This window comes from Monodon monoceros, unplaced genomic scaffold (genome assembly GCF_005190385.1).
Source record: "Monodon monoceros isolate NGI ecotype Baffin Bay Population unplaced genomic scaffold, NGI_Narwhal_1 Super_Scaffold_12, whole genome shotgun sequence".
Taxonomy (NCBI): Eukaryota; Metazoa; Chordata; class Mammalia; order Artiodactyla; family Monodontidae; genus Monodon; species Monodon monoceros.
In genome coordinates this window covers 11,586,172-11,606,195 of record NW_021703768.1, presented here as the reverse complement: position 1 = coordinate 11,606,195, position 20,024 = coordinate 11,586,172, and the positions used below count along the sequence as shown (strand labels likewise).

The window sequence follows — 20,024 nt, the reverse complement described above, 5'->3', positions numbered from 1 at the left end:
AAAAGAATCTTTTCCAAGTTAAAATGTACAAAAAACTGATCAATAGAATGGTTTCAAAATAAAAGTCACTAAGCATAGATATATGACTATTTGTTTTCAAAGTTTATTTGAAACAAACTGGAAACCCAGTTGTTGTTGTTGTTTTATGGGAGTGTTTATGCTGTTCTTACATATTCATGCAACAGAGACACTAGTGGGCTATTTAATACCTAGATATAAAAACAAAATGTTACAAGGTGAAGACATTTATAATAATAGTGTAGTTATTCCAAAGAGGTATTTTGTTCAAAGTATGGAAGTCTTACTTGATTCTAAACTGAACACAGTCTTTTCAGCAATTTTAATATTTTCATTATTGTTTATGTTCAAAGATTTCATAAACTTACTGTGTTTGTTAAATGGACTATTTTTAAGAAAGTAAACTTAGAAAAACATAACCCAAGAGCAGAAACACACTCTTAATGAGTAAAAAATGGAAAAATCGATACAAATTAAATTTAAAGCAAAGATCTGTACCATTAAGATTAAAGTGGAGATAGCAATAATCAACTATTGAATTGTATTAATGTTATCACATTCTTGCTGCTGGGGAAATAATCCTATCAAGTCCTGTTTATGAGGCAATATGAGTATTTAATTACACATTTTTCCTAATTAAATTAATTTCTTAGAAAAATAGAAGAAAATGCAAAAAATTAGATTTTTTTAGTCACATAAAAATATTGCAACTTTTAATTTCATCTGCAATTTGTTAGCTTCCTTTTGCAATTTCTAATTTCTCCATAACTTTTTTGTAAGGTATCGAAAGGTATAATTTTTTGCAATGACAGAGATAAATTACAACACATGATGAATAAAGGCTTATTTTTCTTTAAATACAATATTTCCTTGAAAATTAAAGTCTGATTTCCTTTAGCCTTGATAAATGAAAAATGGAGAACAAGTAAAAAAGAGTTATAATTATGCATAGAATGTGGTTTATTTAAGAGAGATGGATATATTCCATGATGAAAATGTGGAAGAGAAATGTAAACTTTACCCTCTCCCCAGCTTTATTGTGATATAATTGACACATAACATTGTGTACCTTTAAGGTGTACAATGTGATGCTTTGATACATTCATATGTTGTGAAATGATTACAATAGAGTTAGTTAACACTTTCATTACCATACATAATTTCCTAAATTTTGTGTGTGCTTAAAACTTTTAAGATCTACTCTTAATAACTTTCAAGTATATAATAGAGTGTCATTAACTATTGTCTATTGTCATTAACTATACTATACATTAAATTCCTAGAACTTATGGCTCTTATAACCGGAAGTTTGCAACCTTTGACCAACATCTCATTTCTCCCTCTTCCTTAGCCCCTGGCAACCACCATTCTATCCTCTGTTTCTCTGAGTTCAGTTTTGGTTGTTTTTTGTTTGATTGTTTTTTAGAGTCTACATGTAATTGAGATCATGCAGTATTTCTCTTTCTCTGGCTGAGTTATTTCACTTTGCATAATGCCCTCAGGGTCCATTAATGTTGTTGCAAAGGTCACAAATGGCAGTATTTCCTGTTTTATCATGACTGAATAATTTTCCACTCTAAATTTCATTGTATAAATGTGTATGTATACACAATGTGGTAAATATAGATATAGATATGAATATATATAAATATATCCCACATTTCCTTTATTCATTCACCTGCCAATGGACACAGTTGTTTTTATATCTTGGCTCTGATAAACAATGCTGCCATGAATGTGGGAGTACAAGTATCTCATCAAGATAATGATTTTATTTCCTTTCTATATATGTCCAGCAGTGGGATTTCTAAATCATATGTTAGTTCTATTTTTATTTTTTTCCATACTGTTTTCCATAGTGGCTGTACCTACTTACATTTCCCCAACAGTGTACAGGGGTTTCCTTTTCTCCATAGTCTCACTAACACTTGTTGTCTCTTCTCTTTTTTATAATAGCCATTCTAATAAGTGTGAGGTGATATTCATTGTAGTTTTGGTTTGCATTTCCCTGATGATTAGTGTTATTTTCATGTATCTCTTGGCCATTGTATGTTTTCTTTGGAAAAATGTCTAGTTAGCTCCTCTGTCCATTTTTAAATCAGAGTGTTTTTCTGTTTGTTCTTTGTAACTGAGTTGTATGGGTTTCTTCTATATTTTGGTTATTAACACCTCCTTAGATAGATGTTTTCTCAAATAATTTTCCCCATTCCATAGGTAGGAATTTTGTTGATTGTTTCTTTTGCTGTGCAGAAGTTTTTAGTTTGATATAGTCTCACTGGCTGATTTTTGCTTTTGTTGCTTATGCTTTTGGTGTCATAGTCAGAAACGTGTTGCCAAGGCCAATGCCAAAAAGCTTTTTCTCTGTGTTTTATTCTAGGAGTTGTACAATTTCAGATTTTACATTACATATTTAATCTATTTAGAGTTAATTTTCGTGTGCAGTGTAAGATAGGGGTCCTGTTTCATTTTGCTGCCTGTAGTTATTCACAATGCCATTTATTGAAGAAACCATAATTTCCCCACTGAGTGTTCTTGACTCCTTTGTCAAATATTAGTTGACCATGTAAGTGATGGTTTATTTCTAGGCTCTCAATTCTGTTCCATTGGTTTATGTGTCTATTTTTATGTCAATAAGACACTAGTATGATCATTATAGCTTTGTAATATAGTTTGAGATCAGGACATGTGTTAGCTCTAGCTTTGTTCTTTCTCAGGATTGCTCTGGCTATATTGAGATTCATTTGTGGTTCCATACAAATTTTAGGATTGTTTTTCCTATTTCTGTGAAAAATGCCAGAAATTTATATGGATCCCATTGAATCTACAGATCAGTTTAGGAAGTATGAACATTTTAACAATATTAATTCTTCTGATCTCTGAGCACAAAATATCAGTACATGAATTAAATCTGGAAAGATGTTGATGGCATAGTTTTTAATCATCCAGAAGATGAGGAAAAAAAATGAAGTTGAGCAAACAAAAAAATTTGATTAACTAGATAGCAAACAAACAGTCCCCTTCCCTACAAATGAAAGAAAAAAATAAATCAAATTTTAGAAAAACATAAATAAGGTGACAGATATCAAGGATTAGATTTAGAATTATAAAATTAAAAAACATTTTAGAAATGAATAATAAAGTAATAAAGCAAAACAAATGAGTTACTAGAAAAAAGATAATGTAATGCTTTAAGAGAAATGTTAAGTAAAAAATAAAATTTTAAAAAATGAATGAGATAAAATTATTTAAGAGAAAGTGACAAATATCAACTATAGGCAAGAAGATCCAACACATGAACTATAACACTTCACAAGGAATAAAAATAAACTAGAGAACAAAACACTACAAAATATAGATTCCTGGAATAACATTTATTTACCTCGGTTTCTACAGTCCTAGACAAGATGTCTTATGCTCAACAAAAAACTCAAAGCACACAATAAAAAGCAAAACAAAAAAGACAACACACTCACAAAGGGCAAAGCAATCACTAGAACTAGACTGAAACAGGACACAGATTTCGGAACAATCTGAGAGAGAATTTAAAATAACTGATTAATATGTTAAAGGTTCTATCATAAAAAGTGGACAACAATTAAGATCAGAGAAATAATAAAGTACAGAGAGATAAAAATTATAAAAGCCAATGGTACTGCTAGAAACATAAAACAAAGTAAGAGAAATGAATAATACCTTCCACTGCTTAGCAGACATGGCACAACTGCCATGAATATATGAACTCGGAGGTAAGTCTAAAAATTATCCAAATGTAACATAAAGCAGAGAGATTTACTATTGAAAGAAAAAGCACAACAGAATATCAAAAAGTTGAGTGACAATATTAAGCACTCTAACACATAAATAACTTGAATTTAAAAGAAGAGAGAAAAGTACAGGGCATCAAAAATATTTTCGTAAATATGAAATAAGAAGTTTCCATAATTAATACCAGAGACACCAGGGAGCAAAACAATGATTCTAAAATCTGACAACAGAAAGCAGGATAAATTCCAAAACAAAATAAAAACAAAACACTCAAGCATATCATATTCAAACTCCTGTAAACAAAACACAAAGAGACAATCTCAGAGGCATATAGAGGAAAATATTACATTATATAGAAATGAACAAAGGTAAGAATTATATCCTGCTTTTTTCCTTCAGAATCTATGCAAAAAAATAAATAACAACATTAAGTGTTGAAAGCAAATGTCAATCCAGAATTCTACATCCATTGAAAATGTATTTTAGTAAAAACTATTCTACTCATTCATCAAGATCTGTTACAATGTTAAATCATTTTTAAAGATTTTTTTTTTAAGTATAATTTCTTTTTTACTGTCTTCCCAGGGGACAGTATTTCTTTAGTATTTAAGGACTTAGCTCCTTGCATGGGCTTTGGTGGAGGTCGTGGGGCAGCACCAGCAGGTCTAAATTGAGGTGGAGGTCTTCGGTTCTTCCGCGCTTCCCGAGAACGATTCCTGACTACCTTGCTCTGAATGGCACAACTTACGCAGTAATGCAGATTCACATACAGCTTGGGAAGCACATAGGCATTGAAAACATTTGTTTCAGAAATGCCCTGACAGCTGCAGCCTCTACAATGTGCCGAACAACGAACTTCTTAATGGCCTTATCCTTGGGCACACTTCAGGCGCAGCTGGTGCTGTGAATAGGCTGCATGTGGCCGCGGCCCTTTCTGGCATGACCATTATTCCTTCTTTTCTTGGTCATCTTGGAAGCGAGAAGGTGAGAGAACAAGTTTTTTAAAAACTAAAATTGTGCTACCCCATGCTGTAAGCATTCAGGTTTTAACCTGCACACCATATTTTCCAGTATATGATACCATTAATCATCTAGTTGTTTAAGCCAAAAACTTGGAAATATTCTTCTCATAGCCAATCAGTAGATCTCGCTATATCTTTCTCTGGAAAAACCTTCATATCATCTCATTTATTTTTCATCTGCACCATAAGTACCAAGTGAAAAACATGTGTGCTTTGGATTCCTACAGTGGCTTTCCAACTTGTCTCTTTGTATTCATTCATACCTTTCTCTGATAACTATGGGCCTAAAAGGTATCCATGCTCAATTGTTATTTTAAGTGTAATGTCATTTATATCTCATCTATATTGGCTCATAGGAAAATTTTCCCTAATGACTAAAACTGTCTACATATTTATTTAAAACAAGAAAAATAATTTATATGCCTACTGAATATTAAGAGCAAATGTTTCATAGTGTATTGTGTTACTATTGCTCTACTATTACTATTGCTACTCTTGTATTTAACACAGTGTATTTAGTATAGCTTTTAATTTTAATATAGCTTTTAATTTAGATTTTAATTAAATAATAAATAAAATAAACTTTGAAAGCTTAGCTATAGTTGGTGCTTCTATAAGAGAAAACACTTTATAACTCCACAATATTAATATTCCCTGTAAAAGAAAATTTGCTAGAAGAACTAATTTCTTTACAGTAGGTCTTAGATGCTGAAATAAAATAGGTGCAGTACCATTTTTAATTTTCTCTTAAGAAGTCCTATATTTCAATATCTTGATAAATTGGTGTTTGAGATGCTCTATGAAATTTATAAAATGTAAAAAAATGATCACAAAGCTAAGATAATGCATTAATTCTTTTTGGTTATTGGTTTGTTTTTTAACTTATTCTCTATTTACAGGTCTCTTAAGGGTTGGCAGGCATCATATTATATTTTTAAGCTGCAAAACAGATAGGGCATGACTTGTGCCCTCAGTTAGCTGAAATCATTATAGTAAATTATTATATTGTTCATAATTGTAGTATTCAACATCTGATCTGGCTTTTGATATTTCCAAATTATGGTAAGACAGGATTCATTAATTACAAAAAATTAGATTTCTAGTATATTCTAGTATATTCTAGTATTTCTCCAATATATCAGAAAAATATCAGAAAAATAAAAGCATAACAAGCAACCAATACCAAAATTATCTAGCTCTATTTCAGAGGGGAGTGGAATATAAAACTATATTTGATTTAAATTTTTTTTAAATATGATGGATTTTAAACATATTATTTCTTCATTTTAATTCCCATGAATTACATGAGAAGGTAACAAAGTAGTTACTTTCAGGAAAATAAGAGTGCAGTAACTGACAACAATCTTAGAACAATGTATTCAAAATATTCTCATAAATTTGATCATGTAGAAGATAAAAGCAAAATTCTTTCAGCTATGCTGATAGCTAGCTCCACCTGATGCATTTTACCCACTGGGTTGTTATCACTTTTCATCACTTGTCTTCTTGTGTAAAGTTCACAACACACTTTACTAAAAATCTTTACTTCTTAAACCTTTGTATATACTTGCTTACCTCTGCCCCAAACATTGCTAAGTCATGATTTCATGAGAAAATTGGATATTAAATCATGCATATGTGACTTACACATTCAGTAATGATCCATCCATGTGAAAAGACATGTTTCCAGAGAAGAGACAGTGGAGAATCATCAATGAGAAGAAAAGAGAATCTTCTTCCAAGTCTTTTTAATTCTAAGTTTAAACAGGCATAGAGGAGCTTACAACTAATGACATCTTGGTCAACAGAACACATGCATTTTTTTTAACATCTTGATTGGAGTATAATTGTTTTACATTGTTGTGTTAGTTGCTGCTATATAACAAAGTGAATCAGCTATATATATATATATATATATATATATATATATATATATATATATCCCCATATCCCCTCCCTCTTGAATCTCTCTCTCACCCTCCCTATCCCACCCCTCTAGGTGGTCACAAAGCACCAAGCTGATCTCCCTGTGTTACGTGGCTAATTCCCACTAGCTATCTATTTTATTTAGTAGTGCATATATGTAAATGCCACTCTCTCACTTCATTCCAGCTTACCTTTTCCCCTCCCCGTGTCCTCAAGTGCATTCTCTACATCTGTGTCTTTATTCCTGCCCTGCCCCTAGGTTCTTCAGAAGTACTTTTTCTCTTTTTTTAGCGTCCATATATATGTGTTAGCATACAGTATTTGTTTTTCTCTTTCTGACTTATTTTACTCTGTGCGACAGACTCTAGGTCCACCCACCTCACTACAAATAAGTCAATTTCATTTATTTTTATGGCTCAGTAATATTCCATTGTATATATGTGCCACATCTTCTTTACCCATTCATCTGTCAGTGGACACTTAAGTTGCTTCCATGTCCTGGCTATTGTAAATAGTGTTGCAGTGAACATTGTGGTACATGATTCTTTTTGAATTATGGTTTTCTCAGAGTATAGATCCAGTAGTGGGATTGCTGGGTCATATGGTAGTTCTATTTTTAGTTTTCTAAGGAACATCCATACTGTTCTCCATAGTAGCTGTATCAATTTACATTCCCACCAACAGTGCAAGAGGGTTCCCTTTTCTCCACACCCTCTCCAGGATTTATTGTTTGTAGACTTTTTGATGATGGCCATTCTGACTGGTGTGAGGTGATACCTCATCATAGTTTTGATTTGCATTTCTCTAATGATTAGTGATGCTGAGCATCCTTTCATGTGTTTGTTGGCCATCTGTATACCTTCTTTGGAGAAATGTCTGTTTAGATCTTCTGCCCATTTTTGGATTGGGTTGTTTGTTTTTTTGATATTGAGCAGCCTGTATATTTTGGAGATTAATCATTTGTCAGTTGCTTTGTTTGCAAATATTTTCTCCCATTCTGAGGGTTGTCTTTTCATCTTGTTTATGGTTTCCTTTGGTGTGCAAAAGCTTTTAAGTTTCATTAGGTCTCATTTGTTTATTTTTGTTTTTATTTCCACTTCTCTAGGAGGTGGGTCAAAAAGGATCTTGCTGTGATTTATGTCAAAGAGTGTTCTGCCTAAATTTTCTTCAAAGAGTTTTATAATGTCTGCTCTTATATTTAGGTTTTTATTACATTTTGAGTTTATTTTTGTGTATGGTGTTAGGGAGTGTTCTAATTTCTGACTCTGATTTTAGATCTTAAATGCAAAATCTACAGGTTCACTCAAGTAGTAACAACTAAAAATACATGTGTTCAGCCACATGTAAAAAACACATGCATTTTTAGTTGTTACTACTTGAGGGGACCTGTAGACTTTGCATCTAAGATCTAAAATCAGAGTCATGACTATTCTACTCATTAATTTAAAAGGGCAGAATAAAGAAAAATGTCACTAATGAATACGCTTCCAGCAATTCAGAAGATATCACAACCTAAACTTTTTTGTAAACTACAAAGTTGACAACTAGAAATAAGCTCATTAGGAGAAAAGCTCAAGAAGTGAAAACTTGTATAATTCAATTCCAAGTTAAAGTTTGAGAAAAGCTAACTAGCCAGAAATACACAGTAAATACCATACATGCAGTATATGTAACTGAGTCTTCTAAACAAAGTCATATACAATAAAAAATGTGTTGCAAGGTGTGCAAAGTTATCAGTTTCCCCCAAAGACAGAAGAGCATGTTTTGAGAAATGATACTTCAATAGCTGTAAAGATGTTTGCAAACAGGTCAGTGGAAACATTTCTAAGAACAGAAAATTTCAGTCTTGGGATGTTTTAGTATATTTTGTACACAGAGTGGAGATGACTCTGTTGCTTTTAGAGCTTGTCTTGTCACTGCTCCAACCAGGTTGAAATGTTTCTTTGCACATTTCTTCCCATTCTTTATCTATGGTGACTTTTTTTTTCTGGGAAGAGATGATAGACTACGGAACAGTAATGAGCCATAGGCAAATCTCCAAGTCAGCCCTACTTCTAAACATAACCTATGATGACCACTCTCCCCAATGTGTTGAACAGTACCTCCATCAATCCAACATGAAACACACCAGGAGTCAAACAAGAAGACTGAAGTGAAGACAAGGAATAGAGAGTACTAAGCAGAAGTCTTGAGGTAATAGAAGCAAAGAGAAAGCCAATTTCAATTTCAATTTCTTGTGAAGAAAAATAAAGAATTAGAAAAAATCAGGATAAATATTAAATCAAGACTACTATCTATTGAGATGATAGCTATTAAATTGTACATACATACATAAAATTTGACCTGAAATTGCTACTTTCTCTAGAACGATTTCTTATTCTATAAAATCTAGTTCTGATATTTTTGAGGAAGATAAATTGTGTACACTTTTAACACAGTTATATCTTGATAACATATTAATACTATAAATAGAATACAATTTATATGAAAATAAATTTGATTTAACCACCTAATTAGCATTTATGCTAAAAGAAATACAATAAAATGATTCTTATAATAAATATAAAATGATTTATTAATTATGTCCTCCACCATGATATTGGCTAATCAGCAGAAGGCCTGACAGGGACAACAATATTTAAATTCAAACGTCTTTGATAGTGGTTAACTAGCAGTCAGATGCACAGATCACTTGACATACATTTTTCAACTTTAATGTTATAAAGATTAATCTGTCAAGATAGGAAGAGAAAACACATCTTATTTAATAGTTTCTTAGCTTGATTTACAACTTTGAAATTGTGACATGCGGTACAAACACTTCCATTTGTTCTCCTTTCCTAAGTCCCACAGAGGTTAGGGGTGAGTATATATCTGAAGTGAAATTGATTTAGAGGTATAGAAAACTTATTTCTATGTTTAAGTGTAGAAACTCATGGTTCCATTAACATAGTTACATTATGTAAACAATAAATGGTTTTGCTATGTAAATTTGCATGCAATTCTAATACATTTATTCTCATTTGAAATGCTTAATGATATTAGATTGGTTTGATTTTCCAAATATAAAGACAAAAACATTTTCAACACAAATGTATCCCCATGATTACTGTAGGTAAACATGTAGAATGTAATTCTTTTTAAAAATATCTTCTTTTGTCTTTGTGCAGTAGATCCTGATAAGAACAACATATTTTTCAGTTGTTTTTAACATTAAAATCATAAAGCATTATAATAAAATGAGAGCCTATCATTCATGACTATGGTTACAGAAGGAAAATTCTGTAATTACATCTGTATCAATTAATGTGTTCATCGGTTTTTGTATATGGAACACAGCACCCTATTAGGTCTTAGAAGGATGCAAGACAAATAAGTAGGTGTTCCTCACATTAAAGATCTATTGTGAATAAAGTAAGATTTGAGTTAATCCTTGAGTCATCAGTTAAAATTCACAAATAAATACTACAAATAAACTGGAATTGACAGTAACAATTCCTCCCATGATTATTTTGGGACATTTGTTGATACTAATTAATTCTGACAAGAAATAAAACAAAATGCATCACTTTATTTTCCTCTAAGGTACATCATTATCAATGAGAAGAAACTTACAAATTACATAATAGATCGCAGATAACTTTTTTCGTTCTTACAGATTGGGAATTGCTAATGAGAACAGTTAACTGCAGAAGTTACTGGGTAGAATTTTAAGAGATTTTTTCATGAATATTTACAAATAATAAAAATTAGCATAAACCAATCTGAAATTTATAATCACAGCAAATGATGACTGACTATATACACATAGTATATATAGTCACTATATACATTGCAAAGTAGCAATTCAAAATGAACTGGTATTCATGGGATTTACATACCCTCTGTGTCAGGATGATTTATTTTCCAAAGAATAATGTTACAGATATGTTCTAAATTCAAAATGCTTCTGCTTCACTACTAACTGAATTAGAATGAGTGGGATATAAAAACAAATAGATTCAGATTGAAAATTTCAAACTAGACAAACAAATCACATTTGGTTTTGGACAAAGGAATTCAGAGAAAGATGGTAAACAACAGAAACATGATCATGGCTCATGTCATTGGACATGGTGACAGGAGAAAGAAACAAAATACCAGGCTCTTAAAATTTTTCATTTGCATTTAGGAGTAAAAGAGTGTCCTGCAAGAATATGTGGTCTGTCCATGTGGATCTCCTTGTTATGAAAAGACATCCTAGAGCTTTTGCTCCAGCAATATCCAATGAATTACTAATCCTGCAAGTACTGTGTGTCATCTTACTCATTATCAAGTCTATCTTGATTAAAGGAAATCTCAGGGATCATATAATTTTCACACAGAGTGGTTAACTTCTTTTGCAGGGAAGAAAGTCAATTTATAGGAGCTGTGCCAGACTTATGAATAAATCACCTGTTCTAGGCCATGCATATTACTCGGAGCCTTGGGTACTTTTCCAAAGTCATATCAACATTGGATTTGTTAAGTATGGATAACATCAACAATTGAGAACATTGTGGTTTTCCTCTCATGTTCTGTTTGAACACATTAATCACTGCAGGAATTATCCCTATTTCCAGTTGTCAATTTAATGAAGTGGCACAACAAGTATCTACTACATGTTGGTGGTGGTGGTTGTCATGACGTGGTCTTTTGATTTGAACTGTTACTTTGGATGTCACTGTATTCTTTCATTACTTGATGAATATTCTAAACTTTTCAACCTTCATAGACAACACATGATTCCCTCCCCACTGCTACCTTGCAAGGTATAGAAAAGTCAGTCATAGAATACAGATTGAGGGCATTGTAAACACTAACTGCTACTACATGGAAATAAATATATTTATTATTTGTAAAGGCATGCATATATATCAAAAGGTTGATTTGTCATTTTTAATGTTTGTTTGTTCTCGAATCATAAATTTCACCTCACAATTGTACATCAAATTTTACTGGCAAATGAAAACATTCTTCTCTTAAAGACATGGGAAATAGTCATGTCCTATTTTTTTCTGATTGTTTTTGGCATTGCAGACTTTGTGCTGACACTTTTATTTGGATATTCACATTTTCCACACATACCAATTGTGCAAAACAGTAATCACCACATTTACCTAATTGGTAACAGGACTCTCATTTCAGAACTATGGACATTTGAAAAAGAGAAGATTAAAAGATTATATTAACCCTAAGTGCACAAAACTTATGCACTTAGGGTTATGTATGACTTAAATCCCTCCCATCAACATAACACCAGAATCCGGAATATGATCGTCATGGTGTGTGTGTGTGTGTGTGTGTGTGTGTGTGTGTGTGTGAGGGTGATGGTTTTCTGCCTCTAGGATATGAGCTCTCGACTGTCTTGTGAGATCTCATCTGATTCTACTCTTTTGGGATGTTTAACCTGAAATTTTGGTAACAAGGTTTTGCTTTTGTGTTTTCAAATTGCATCCAGTATTAATAAGATTCTTTGCATTTTGAGGTTCAGAAACGCTTTGGACCAGCAAATCCTACATATACACAAGCACTGTTTATATATTCAAAGCATCACAAGACTTCGTTAAGGTCAAGAATGGAGTTCTCTATTGGTTCCATGTATTCTCAGTTAATAAAAGAGGAAAAATTATCACTGCAATGTCCATTTATTAATTACAGACAGGCAGATTACCATAGTTCTAATCCTATCTATTTGGGGCAGTAAATAGGAAGCCTTCTGAATTAGAGAAGACTTAACCACAGGCCATTTTCTAAATAGAAAATCAAACAGAATTTACCAGTTTTATTTAAAATAAAATTATTACCAGTATGTAGCTTAAATGATCATCCAAGTGATCAAAGTACTTGGAGCCTAGACTATACTATGAAGTGGAAATTAAAAGACATGAATCACTGATTAATTCTTCCAAGGTTTAGCATTATTTTCTGAATTGTCAAGGATTATACTGAGGGTTTCTAAGCAAGACAAAGGCAGAGTTTGGCTCTAGTTTCATATACCAATCAACAGAATCAAGAATGGGAAAGGGAAGTTGTGTATCAGTCAGTTGCCAACAGCACTTCAATTGTTTGAAGGTAAAATATAAGAATTTAAGAGGTGTTTCTTCATTTCAGCCACAGGGTGTTATGAGGAAATCATCAATCATCTTCTAATTCTCTTATGGATAAAATAAATGCCAGAGGTGTATTTCTTCAATAGATTAGTTTCCCTTTTGAGAAACAAAATCCTCCTCTTAAACAAATGATTTTTCTGTGGAAGTCAGTGTGTTAGAGCTTGGAGTGTGAGTTTGTTTTTTAGTTTTCTTTTTATTTTAACATATATACGTTCTTTTTCTTATTCTTTTCCATTATGGTTTATTGCAGGAGATTGGATATAGTTCCCTGTGCTATACAGTATGGCATTGTTGTTTATCCATTCTAAATGTAATAGTTTGCATCTACCAACCTCAAACTCCCAGTCCATCCCTCCTTCCCTCCCCTTGGCAACCACAAGTCTCTTCTCTATGTCTGTGAGTCTGTTTCTGTTTTATAGACAGGTTCATTTGTGCCATATTTTAGATTCCACATATAAGTGATATCATATGGTAGTTATCTTTCTCTTTCTGACTTACTTCACTTGGTGTGATAATCTCTAGTTGCATCCATGTTGCTTCAAATGGCCTTATTCTGTTCTTTTTTATGACTGAGTAGTATTACCATATGATCCAGCAATCCCACTCCTGGTCATATACCTGGACAAAACTATAATTCAAAAAGATATATGCACCCTTATGCTCATAGTAGCTCTATTTACAATAGCCAAAACAGGGAAACAACCTAAAGTCCATTGACAGATGAATGGATGAAGAAGTTGTGGTACATATATATATAATGTTTGTTTTTAATCAACATGAATAAAGGGAAATAGAATGAAGCAACACATTACAATGCAGGACCCGGAAAGCCTCTGCCAACCACGAAGGATACTCTGGATTAAAATTGCCCTTCATCTTTGCTTCACATCAGACCAAATTGGCCAAGCTTTTTATAACCTTGGGAAAGGTGGCTTTACCTCTGAGGCTGGCCCTGAAGGAACTGACAGCAGGAGGAAGTCCATTGACTGCACTCCCTGAAGGATGACATAAAGCCCTTCCTTGAAGAGAGAACTACATGGGGTGACTTCCTGTCTATTACACCAAAGGAAGATAAAGCTGTACTCATAATACCCTAAACCTGGGAACATGTAAATTCTGATCATTATTGGAATAAATAAATATAATGCAGCATATCCATATGATGCAACATTATATAACATTAATGCAAGAATGAATGTATTTATGCAAGAACATAGGTACATTTTACAAACATATTAATTAGAAAATACGAAACAAAAGAATGTCTATGATTCCATTAATATAAAATTCAAAACCAAACAAAACATACCTATGATGCCGCAATAAGAATAGTGGGACATTGTGTAAGCACTTCTCCCTTTAAAAAATAGGTCAGACAGGTCTACGACCACTTCTCTTTCATCCAGACTGCACTTAATTATAACCAGCACCCAGTGCTCAATTTATCTCCTTGATTACTTACTTATACCAGTGCTCAACTTATATCACCAGTTTGGTTTTGGAGAAACTGAGAAAGGTGGATAAATTAGAAAAATGTTAACAATTATTTTATAGTTAACTCTTGCTTTTATTCAGTTTTTTACTACACCAAATTTCCTTTAGGGGAAATAATAAAAATTAAGATTCATGAAGAAACAGGAAATAACCTTTTGGCGTAGTCCTATTCAGTGACATTTAATGAACTGTTGTTGAATACCTATCCAATGTCAAAACAGTGCCATTTAATAAGGTTGATAATTAATCACACATGATTTTTACCACCCAAACAATTTTCATTCTAATGGATGATACAGAAAATTTCAATTCAATTTAATAAATCTTAGTATGGTAGAATGTACATGGTCTTCAATTAGTATATTAAAGATAAATTAGTTAAGCCTGGTGACGTGGTAGTTCATCAGTGACACCTAAACTGTGACAATTGAACTTAAATGGGAAGACAAATTTTTAAAAAAATAGATTTTAATACTCAAAATCATTCTACATTATTGTGGGAGGTATACATGACAGAAACTGAGTTATTTAATTAACATGAAAGTTTAGGAATAAGAATGTCATTTAAAGTACTTTTTCTATCAGGTTGAGCATTCAAAATTAAAATTGCATTTGGGAAGGTGAGAATAAATTGGGTACAGAAGAAAGGGAAAGAAAAAAGATTATTGCTATGAGGAATACATCATTTCTCATGAGGAAATGTGCCTTTCACACAAGTAATCTTGTTGCCACACTGCAGTGATTCACCTGACAATAGTGAATCATTATCTTTTATTTTTCCTCTATCTCCAGAGATTATGCACATTATTGAGACTAACATTGTATATACTCAAATGGAAACAAAAATCTAATTAGAATAATCTAATGCATAGACTGTGCTTTAATGAGAAATACAATATTTATTCAGACTTCTTGTCCTCATTCAAATATTTCAGATAAAATTTCTAAGACTTTCACCTCCCCTTATGATTCTCTTTGACTCTGTAGAAAGTGACAGTGTAAAAAAGTTCTCAAACAGCAAAACTGAATCTGTCTTACGTGTTTGATTTTTTTCACAAGTGTGCCATACTTTTTTAAAAACTGATCCCCAAATTCATTTTGATGAAACTACTCACATGTAAAGTTTTGTAAGCGATAAAACACCCATAAAATTTTGAAAGAATGAAATATTGGTCATAAATAAAATGGAAATCATTGCTCTACTTGGTACATAATTCATTTTATTGTGGAGCAAAATATGTGCAAATCAAATTATGTTAACATAATGTAAAAATGCAGAGTTCGAGATGATCTGGCTTTTTTGATGAATGCAGATGAAATCTGAAGCACATTGAATCTTATCCTATAGCTTCCTAAACACAAAAAAATTTAAATATTTACTGTTTGGTGGCTGTTAATAACTTTTTTAATTTGTTGTTTTTATTTGTTTGTACTATTCCTCTTTCTCCACCTAAGGCTCTTGACTAAAAGAAACAATGCCTAAAAGAAACAGTATTCAGAGAGACCTTCAAGATGGCAGAGGAGTAAGATGTGGAGATCACCTTCCTACCCACAAATACATCAAAAATACATCTACATGTGGAACAACACCTACGGAACACCTACTGAACCCTGGCAGAAGACCTCAGACTTCCCAAAAGGCAAGAAAATCTCCATGTACCTGGGTAGGGAAAAAGAAAAATGAAAAAACAAAGACAAAAGAATAAGGATGGGACCAGCACCTCTGGGAGGGAGCTGTGAAGGAGGAAAAGTTTCCACACACTAGGAAGCCCCTTCACTGCTGGGGACAGGGGTTGGGCAGGAGGGAAGCTTCAGAGCCATGAGGAGAGCACAGCAAGAGGGGTGCAGAGTACAATGTGGAGAGATTTCTGCACAGAGGATCAGTACCGACCAGCACTCACCAGCCCAAGAGGATTGTCTGCTCACCCACCAGGATTGGTAGGGCCTGGGAGCTGAGGCTTGGGTTTCAGAGGTCAGATCCCAGGGAGATGACTGGGGTTGGCTGCGTGAACACAGCCTGAAGAGGGCTAGTGTGCCACAGCTAGCCAGGAGGGAGTCCAGGAAAAAGTCAGAACCTGACAGACAGGCAAGAGACCATTGTTTCCGGGTGCACAAGGAGAGGGGAATTCTCCCTCCACGTGCCCACAGAAGGCAGAGCACTGGCTAAGTGAGTTCCAGAGACATGTGCAAGCCGCAGCTATCAGCTCAGACCACAGAGACGGGCATGAACTGCTAATGCTGCCACTGCTGCCACCAAGAATCCTGTGTGCAAGCGCATGTCACTATCCACACCTCCCCTTCCAGAAGTCTGTGCAGCCTGCCACTGCCAGGGTCCTATGATCCAGGGACATCTTCCCCAGGAGAACACATGACGTGCCTAAGGCTTTTGCAATGTCACACTGGCCACTGCCACCACAAGTTCATGCCACATTCCAATTATGACTACCATACAATTCCCTCTCCCTGGCCTGAGTGAGCAAGAAAGCCCTAATCATCAGCTACTTTAACCCACTCCTGTCTGGGTGAGAACAGATGCCTGAAGGCAGCCTACACACAGAGGCGGGGCCAAAACCAAAGCTGAACCCCAGGAGCTGTGCAAACAAAGAAGAGAAAGGGAAATTTCTCCCAGCAGCCTCAGGAGCAGTGGATTAAATCTCCACAATCAACTTGATGTACCCTGAATCTGTGGAATACCTGAATAGACAATGAACAATCCCAAAAGGGAGGCGGTGGACTTTGGGAGCAACTGTAGACATGGGTTTTGCTTTATGCATCTGATTTGTTTTTGTTTCATGTGTATCTTAGTTTAGTTTTTAGTGCTTGTTATCATTGGTGGATTTGTTTATGGGCTTGGTTGCTTTATTCCTTTTTATTTATTTGTTTTTAATTATTTATTTATTTTCTAGATTTTTTAATATTTTCAATATTTTTTAAACTTTTTACATTTCTTTGTCCTTTTTTGTCTTTTTGTGACTGTGTACGTGTATGTTTCTTTGTATGATTTTATCTGTTTAGATTTACTTTTACCATTTGTCCTCAGGTTCTGTCTGTTCGTTTGGTTGTTGTTGTTTGTTTGTTTGTTTGTTTTTTATGAGTGAGTGTGCGAAAGTTTCTTTTTGTTATTTTGTGTGTTTAGTTTTGCTTTTACCATTTGGTTTGGGGGTCTATCTGTCCTTTTTTTTCTTCTTCTTCCTTTAAGTCTGAGCCATGTGTCTGGCAGGGTCTTGATGCTCCGGCCGGGTGTCAGGCCTGAGCCTCCAAGGTGGGAGGTCCAAATCCAGGACATTGGACCACCAGAGGCCTCTCAGCTCCACATAATATAAATCAATGAGAGGTCTCCCAGAGATCTATGTCTCAAAGCTAAGACCTAGGTCTGCCCAACGACCAGCAAGCTGCAGTGCTGGATGCCCTATGTCAAACAACAAGCAAGACAGGAACACAACCTCCCCCATTAGCAGAGAGGCTGCCTAAAATAATAATAAGCTCACAGACACTCCAAAACACACCAACAGACACAGCCCTGCCCACCAGAAGGACAAGATCCAACCACACCCACCAGAACATAGGAACCAGTCCTCTCCATCAGGAAGCTTACACAAGTCACTGAACCAACCTCACTCATGGGGCCAGACACCAAAACTAATGGGAATTACAAACATGCAGTCTGCAAAAAAGGAGACCCCAAACACAGTAAGTTAAACAAATGAGAAGACAAAGAGATATGCAGCAGATGAAGGAGTAAGGTAAAAACCCACCAGACCAAACAAATCAAGAGGAACTAAGCAGTCTACCTGAAAAAGAATTCAGAGTAATGATAGTAAAGATGACCCAAGATCTCAGAAATAGAATGGTGAAAATACAAGAAATGTTTAACAAGGACTTAGAAGAACTAAAAAGCAAACAAACAATGATGAAAAATATAATAAATGAAATTTAAAATACTCTAGATGGAATCAATAGCAGAGTAACTGAGGCAAAAGAATGGATAAGTGACCTGGAAGATAAAATAGTGGAAGTAACTGCCATAGAGCAGAATAAAGAAAAAAGAATGAAAAGAATTGAGGACAATCTCAGAGACTTGAAGAACAACATTAAATGCACCAACATTCGAATTATAGGGGTTGCAGAAGAAGAAGAGAAAAAGAAAGGGTCTGAGAAAATATTTGAAGAGATTAGAGTTGAAAACTTCCTTAATATGGGAAAGGAAAGAGTCAATAAAGTCCAGGAAGAACAGAGAGTCCCATTCAGGATAAATCCAAGGAGAAATATGCCAAGACACTTATTAATCAAACTATCAAAAATTAAATACAAAGAAAAATGCAGCAAGGGAAAAGGAACAAATCACATACAAGGGAACCCCCATAAGGTTAAGAGCTGATCTTTTAGCAGAAACTCTGCAAGCCAGAAGGGAGTGGCAGGACATATTTAAAGTGATGAAAAGGAAAACACTACAACCAAGATTACCCAGCAAGGACCTCATTCAGATTTGACTGAGAAATTAAAACCTTAACAGTCAAGCAAAAACTAACAGAATTCAACACCAACAAACCAGCTCTACAACAATTGCTGAAGGAACTTCTCTAGGCAGGAAACACAAGAGAAGGAAAAGACCTATAATAACAAACCCAAAACAATTAAGAAAATGGTAATAAAAATATACATATCAATAATAACCCAGAATGTAAATGGATTAAATGTCCCAACCAAAAGACACAGACTGGCTGAATGGATACAAAAACAAGACCCGTATATATGCTGTCTACAGGAGACCCACTTCAGACCTAGGGACACATACAGACTGAAAGTGAGGGGATGGAAAAAGCCTATCCATGCAAGTGGAAATCAAAAGAAAGTTGGAGTAACAACACTCATATAAGACCAAATAGACTTTAAAATAAAGACTGTTACAAGAGACAAGGAAGGACACTACATAATGATCAAGGGATCAATCCAAGAAAAAGATATAACAATTGTAAACAGTTATGCACCCAACATAGGAGCACCTCAATACATAAGGCAAATGCTAACAGCCATAAAAGGGGAAAGTGACAGTAACACAGTAATAGTAGGGGACTTTAACACCCCACTTTCACCAATGGACATATCATCCAAAATGAAAATAAGGAAACACAAGCTTTAAATGACACATTAGACTGGATGGACTTAATTGATATTTATAGAACATTCCACCCAAAACAACAGAACACACATTCTTCTCAGTACTCATGGAAATTCCCCAGGATAGATCATATCTTAGGTCACAAATCAAGCCTCAGTAAATTTAAGAAAATAGAAATCATATCCAATATCTTTTCTGACCACAACAATATGAAGTTAGATATCAATTGCAGAAAAAAAACTGTAAATAATACAAACACATGGAGGCTAAAAAATGTGCTACGAAATAAGCAAGAGATCACTGAAGAAATCAAAAATTACCTAGAAACAAATGACAATGAAAACATGATGACCCAAAACCTATGGGATGCAGCCAAAGCAGTTCTAAGAGGGAAGTTTATAGCAATACAGTCCTACTTCAAGAAACAAGAAAAATCTCAAATAAACAACCTAACCTTAAATCTATAGCAATTAGAGAAAGAAGAATTAAAAAATAGAAACCCAAAATTAGCAAAAGGAAAGAAATCATAAATCAGATCAGAAATAAATG

At 34.0% G+C, this 20,024-nt stretch overlaps 1 pseudogene; it reads right to left on the bottom strand.

Annotated features, from left to right (window-relative positions):
- Window positions 1-549: 549 nt before the first annotated feature.
- On the bottom strand, window positions 550-4,752 carry LOC114892045 (annotated as a pseudogene).
- Between the last annotated feature and the right edge of the window lie 15,272 nt (window positions 4,753-20,024).